The sequence below is a fragment of the Symphalangus syndactylus genome, chromosome X, assembly GCF_028878055.3.
Source record: "Symphalangus syndactylus isolate Jambi chromosome X, NHGRI_mSymSyn1-v2.1_pri, whole genome shotgun sequence".
In the NCBI taxonomy this organism is placed as follows: Eukaryota; Metazoa; Chordata; class Mammalia; order Primates; family Hylobatidae; genus Symphalangus; species Symphalangus syndactylus.
In genome coordinates, this window is record NC_072447.2 from 119,810,188 (window position 1) to 119,817,517 (window position 7,330).

The window sequence follows — 7,330 nt, forward strand, 5'->3', positions numbered from 1 at the left end:
GTAAAGACCATCGAGGCTAGGAAGAAACTATAGCAACTATCGAGCAAAATAACCAACTAACATCATAATGACAGGATCAGATTCACACATAACAATATTAATGTTAAATGTAAATGGGCTAAATGCTCCAATCAAAAGACACAGACTGGCAAACTGGATAAGGATTCAGGACCCATCAGTGTGCTGTATTCAGGAAACCCATCTCACGTGCAGAGACACACATAGACTCAAAATAAAGGGATGGAGGAAGATCTATCAAGCAACTGGAAAACAAAAAAAGGCAGGGGTTGCAATCCTAGTCTCTGATAAAATAGACTTTAAACCAACAAAGATCAAAAGAGACAAAGAAGGCCATTACATAATGGTAAAGGGATCAATTCAACAAGAAGAGCTAACTATCCTAAATATATATGCACCCAACACAGGAGCACCCAGATTCATAAAGCAAGTCCTCAGTGACCTACAAAGGGACTTAAACTCCCACACAATAATAATGGGAGAGTTTAACACCCCACTGTCAACATTAGACAGATCAACGAGACAGAAAGTTAACAAGGATATCCAGGAATTGAACTCAGCTCTACATAAAGTGGACCTAATAAACATCTACAGAACTCTCCACCCCAAGTCAACAGAATATACATTTTTTTCAGCACCACACCACACCTATTCCAAAATTGACCACATAGTTGGAAGTAAAGCTCTCCTCAGCAAATGTAAAAGAACAGAAATTATAACAAACTGTCTCTCAGACCACAGTGCAATCAAACTAGAACTCAGGATTAAGAAACTCACTCAAAACCGCTCAACTACATGGAAACTGAACAACCTGCTCCTGAATGACTATTGGGTACATAATGAAATGAAGGCAGAAATAAAGATGTTCTTTGAAACCAACGAGAACAACGACACAACATACCAGAATCTCTGGGACACGTTCAAAGCAGTGTGTAGAGGGAAATTCACAGCACTAAATGCCCACAAGAGAAAGCAGGAAAGATCCAAAATTGACACCCTAACATCACAATTAAAAGAACTAGAAAAGCAAGAGCAAACACATTCAAAAGCTGGCAGAAGGCTAGAAATAACTAAAATCAGAGCAGAACTGAAGGAAATAGAGACACAAAAAACCCTTCAAAAAATTAATGAATCCAGGAGCTGGTTTTTTGAAAAGATCAACAAAATTGATAGACCGCTAGCAACACTAATAAAGAAGAAAAGAGAGAAGAATCAAATAGATGCAATAAAAAAAGGAAAAAGGGGATATCACCACCGATCCCACAGAAATACAATCTACCATCAGAGAATACTACAAACACCTCTATGCAAATAAACTAGAAAATCTAGAAGAAATGGATAAATTCCTCGACAAATACACCCTCCCAAGACTAAACCAGGAAGAAGTTGAATCTCTGAATAGACCAATAACAGGTTCTGAAATTGTGGCAATAATCAATAGCTTACCAACCAAAAAGAGTCCAGAACCTGATGGATTCACAGCCGAATTCTACCAGAGGTAAAAGGAGGAACTGGTACCACTCCTTCTGAAACTATTCCAATCGATAGAAAAAGAGGGAATCCTCCCTAACACATTTTATGAAGCCAGCATCGTCCTGATACCAAAGCCTGGCAGCGACATAACCAAAAAAGAGAATTTTAGACCAATATCCTTGATGAACATTGATGCAAAAATCCTCAATAAAATACTGGCAAACCGAATCCAGCAGCACATCAAAAAGCTTATCCACCATGATCAAGTGGGCTTCATCCCTGGGATGCAAGGCTGGTTCAACATACGCAAATCAATAAATGTAATCCAGCATATAAACAGAACCAAAGACAAAAACCACATGATTATCTCAATAGATGCAGAAAAAGCCTTTGACAAAATTCAACAACTCTTCATGCTAAAAACTCTCAATAAATTAGGTATTGATGGGACGTATCTCAAAATAGTAAGAGCTATCTATGACAAACCCACAGCCAATATCATACTGAATGGGAAAAAACTGGAAGCATTCCCTCTGAGAACTGGCACAAGACAGGGATGCCCTCTCTCACCACTCCTGTTCAACATAGTGCTGGAAGTTCTGGCCAGAGCAATCAGGCAGGAGAAGGAAATAAAGGGTATTCAATTGGGAAAAGAGGAAGTCAAATTGTCCCTGTTTGCAGATGACATGATTGTATATCTAGAAAATCCCATTGTCTCAGCCCAAAATCTCTTTAAGCTGATTAGCAACTTCAGCAAAGTCTCAGGATACAAAATTAATGTACAAAAATCGCAAGCATTCTTGTACACCAATCACAGACAAACAGAGAGCCAAATCATGAGTGAACTGCCATTCACAATTGCTTCAAAGAGAATAAAATACCTAGGAATCCAACTTACAAGGGATGTGAAGGACCTCTTCAAGGAGAACTACAAACCATTGCTCAATGAAATAAAAGAGGATACAAACAAATGGAAGAACATTCCATGCTCATGGGTTGGAAGAATCAATATCGTGAAAATGGCCATACTGCCCAAGGTAATTTATAGATTCAATGCCATCTCCATAAAGCTACCAATGACTTTCTTCACAGAATTGGAAAAAACTACTTTAAAGTTCATATGGAACCAAAAAAGAGCCCGCATCGCCAAGTCAATCCTAAGCCAAAAGAACAAAGCTGGAGGCATCACGCTACCTGACTTTAAACTATACTACAAGGCTACAGTAACCAAAACAGCATGGTACTGGTACCACAACAGAGACATAGATCAATGGAACAGAACAGAGCCCTCAGAAATGATGCCGCATAGCTACAACTATCTGATCTTTGACAAACCTGACAAAAATAAGAAATGGGGAAAGGATTCCCTATTTAATAAATGGTGCTGGGAAAACTGGCTAGCCATATGTAGAAAGCTGCAACTGGATCCCTTCCTTACACCTTATACAAAAATTAATTCAAGATGGATTAAAGACTTATATGTTAGACCTAAAACCATTAAAATCCTACAAGAAAACCTAGGCAATACCATTCAGGACGTAGGCGTGGGCAAGGACTTCATGTCTAAAACACCAAAAGCAATGGCAACAAAAGCCAAAATCGACAAATGGGATCTCATTAAACTAAAGAGCTTCTGCACAGCAAAAGAAACTATCATCAGAGTGAACAGGCAACCTACACAATGGGAGAAAATTTTTGCAACCTACTCATCTGACAAAGGGCTAATATCCAGAATCTACAATGAACTCAAACAAATTTACAAGAAAAAAACAAACAACCCCATCAAAAAGTGGGCAGAGGACATGAACAGACACTTCTCAAAAGAAGACATTTATGCAGCCAAAAAACACATGAAGAAATGCTCCTCATCACTGGCCATCAGATAAATGCAAATCAAAACCACAGTGAGATACCATCTCACACCAGTTAGAATGGCCATCATTAAAAAATCAGGAAACAACAGGTGCTGGAGAGGATGTGGAGAAATAGGAACACTTTTACACTGTTGGTGGGACTGTAAACTAGTTCAACCATTGTGGAAGTCAGTGTGGCGATTCCTCAGGGATCTCGAACTAGAAATACCATTTGACCCAGCCATCCCATTACTGGGTATATACCCAAAGGACTATAAATCATGCTGCTATAAAGACACATGCACACGTATGTTTATTGCGGCACTATTCACAATAGCAAAGAGTTGGAACCAACCCAAATGTCCAACAACGATAGACTGGATTAAGAAAATGTGGCACATATACACCATGGAATACTATGCAGCCATAAAAAATGATGAGTTCGTGTCCTTTGTAGGGACATGGATGAAACTGGAAAACATCATTCTCAGTAAACTATCGCAAGGACAAAAAACCAAACACCGCATGTTCTCACTCATAGGTGGGAATTGAACAATGAGAACTCATGGACACAGGAAGGGGAACATCACACTCCGGGGACTGTTGTGGGGTGGGGGGAGGGGAGAGGGACAGCATTAGGAGATACACCTAATGCTAAATGACGAGTTAATGGGTGCAGGAAATCAACATGGCACATGGATACATATGTAACAAAACTGCACATTGTGCACATGTACCCTAAAACCCTAAAGTATAATAAAAAAAAGAAAAATAAAAAATAAATAAATAAATAAATAAATAAATAAATAAAAAAAAAAAAAAAAAAAAAAGAGCTATCTATGACAAACCCACAGCCAATATCATACTGAATGGGAAAAAACTGGAAGCATTCCCTCTGAGAACTGGCACAAGACAGGGATGCCCTCTCTCACCACTCCTGTTCAACATAGTGCTGGAAGTTCTGGCCAGAGCAATCAGGCAGGAGAAGGAAATAAAGGGTATTCAATTGGGAAAAGAGGAAGTCAAATTGTCCCTGTTTGCAGATGACATGATTGTATATCTAGAAAATCCCATTGTCTCAGCCCAAAATCTCCTTAAGCTGATTAGCAACTTCAGCAAAGTCTCAGGATACAAAATTAATGTACAAAAATCGCAAGCATTCTTGTACACCAATCACAGACAAACAGAGAGCCAAATCATGAGTGAACTCCCATTCACAATTGCTTCAAAGAGAATAAAATACCTAGGAATCCAACTTACAAGGGATGTGAAGGACCTCTTCAAGGAGAACTACAAACCATTGCTCAATGAAATAAAAGAGGAAACAAACAAATGGAAGAACATTCCATGCTCATGGGTTGGAAGAATCAATATCGTGAAAATGGCCATACTGCCCAAGGTAATTTATAGATTCAATGCCATCTCCATAAAGCTACCAATGACTTTCTTCACAGAATTGGAAAAAACTACTTTAAAGTTCATATGGAACCAAAAAAGAGCCCGCATCGCCAAGTCAATCCTAAGCCAAAAGAACAAAGCTGGAGGCATCACGCTACCTGACTTTAAACTATACTACAAGGCTACAGTAACCAAAACAGCATGGTACTGGTACCACAACAGAGACATAGATCAATGGAACAGAACAGAGCCCTCAGAAATGATGCCGCATAGCTACAACTATCTGATCTTTGACAAACCTGACAAAAATAAGAAATGGGGAAAGGATTCCCTATTTAATAAATGGTGCTGGGAAAACTGGCTAGCCATATGTAGAAAGCTGCAACTGGATCCCTTCCTTACACCTTATACAAAAATTAATTCAAGATGGATTAAAGACTTATATGTTAGACCTAAAACCATTAAAATCCTACAAGAAAACCTAGGCAATACCATTCAGGACGTAGGCGTGGGCAAGGACTTCATGTCTAAAACACCAAAAGCAATGGCAACAAAAGCCATAATCGACAAATGGGATCTCATTAAACTAAAGAGCTTCTGCACAGCAAAAGAAACTATCATCAGAGTGAACAGGCAACCTACGGAATTGGAGAAAATTTTTGCAACCTACTCATCTGACAAAGGGCTAATATCCAGAATCTACAATGAACTCAAACAAATTTACAAGAAAAAAACAAACAACCCCATCAAAATGTGGTCAGAGGACATGAACAGACACTTCGCAAAAGAAGACATTTATGCAGCCAACAGACAGATGAAGAAATGCTCATCATCACTGGCCATCAGAGAAATGCAAATCAAAACCACAGTGAGATACCATCTCACACCAGTTAGAATGGCCATCATTAAAAAATCAGGAAACAACAGGTGCTGGAGAGGATGTGGAGAAATAGGAACACTTTTACACTGTTGGTGGGACTGTAAACTAGTTCAACCATTGTGGAAGTCAGTGTGGCGATTCCTCAGGGATCTAGAACTAGAAATACCATTTGACCCAGCCATCCCATTACTGGGTATATACCCAAAGGACTATAAATCATGCTGCTATAAAGACACATGCACACGTATGTTTATTGCGGCACTATTCACAATAGCAAAGACTTGGAACCAACCCAAATGTCCAACAATGATAGACTGGATTAAGAAAATGTGGCACATATACACCATGGAATACTATGCAGCCATAAAAAATGATGAGTTCGTGTCCTTTGTAGGGACATGGATGAAACTGGAAAACATCATTCTCAGTAAACTATCGCAAGGACAAAAAACCAAACACCGCATGTTCTCACTCATAGGTGGGAATTGAACAATGAGAACTCATGGACACAGGAAGGGGAACATCACACTCCGGGGACTGTTGTGGGGTGGGGGGAGGGGGGAGGGACAGCATTAGGAGATACACCTAATGCTAAATGACAAGTTAGTGGGTGCAGGAAATCAACATGGCACATGGATACATATGTAACAAACCTGCACATTGTGCACATGTACCCTAAAACCCTAAAGTATAATAAAAAAAATAAATAAAAAAAAAAGAAGATAGATTTAATATGAACAAAAATAAAAAAAAAAGATTATTCTATGTAATTTAAAATTTTCTTCTTATGTAAATTATGCATTCAGAGCCTTTGGCCATCTTACCTGATATTTATTTTTTCTTATGGAATTGTAAATGTTCATTATATATTAAAGACATTATTATTTATGATCACAAAAAAAAAAAAAAAAAAAGAAATGAACAAAGCCTCCAAGAAATTTGGGACTACGTGAAACGACCAAACCTACGTCTGATTGGTGTACCTGAAAATGACGGAGAGAATGGAACCAAGTTGGAAAACACTCTGCAAGATATTATCCAGGAGAACTTCCCCAATCTAGCAAGGCAGCCCAACATTCAGATTCAGGAAATACAGAGAATGCCACAAAGATACTCCTTGAGAAGAGCAACTCCAAGACACATAATTGTTAGATTCACCAAAGTTGAAATGAAGGAAAAAATGTTAAGGGCAGCCAGAGAGAAAGGTCGGGTTACCCACAAAGGGAAGCCCATCAGACTAACAGCTGATCTCTCGGCAGAAACTCTACAAGCCAGAAGAGAGTGGGGGCCAATATTCAACATTCTTAAAGAAAAGAAGTTTCAACCCAGAATTTCATATCCAGCCAAACTAAGCTTCATAAGTGAAGGAGAAATAAGATACTTTACAGACAAGCAAACGCTGAGTGATTTTGTCACCACCAGGCCTGCCCTAAAAGAGCTCCTGAAGGAAGCACTAAACATGGAAAGGAACAACCGGTACCAGCCACTGCAAAAACATGCCAAATTGAAAAGACCATCAAGGCTAGGAAGAAACTGCATCAACTAACGAGCAAAATAACCAACTAACATCATAATGACAGGATCAGATTCACACATAACAATATGAACATTAAATGTAAATGGGCTAAATACTCCAATTAAAAGACACAGACTGGCAAACTGGATAAGGAGTCAGGACCCATCAGTGTGCTGTATTCAGGGAACCCAT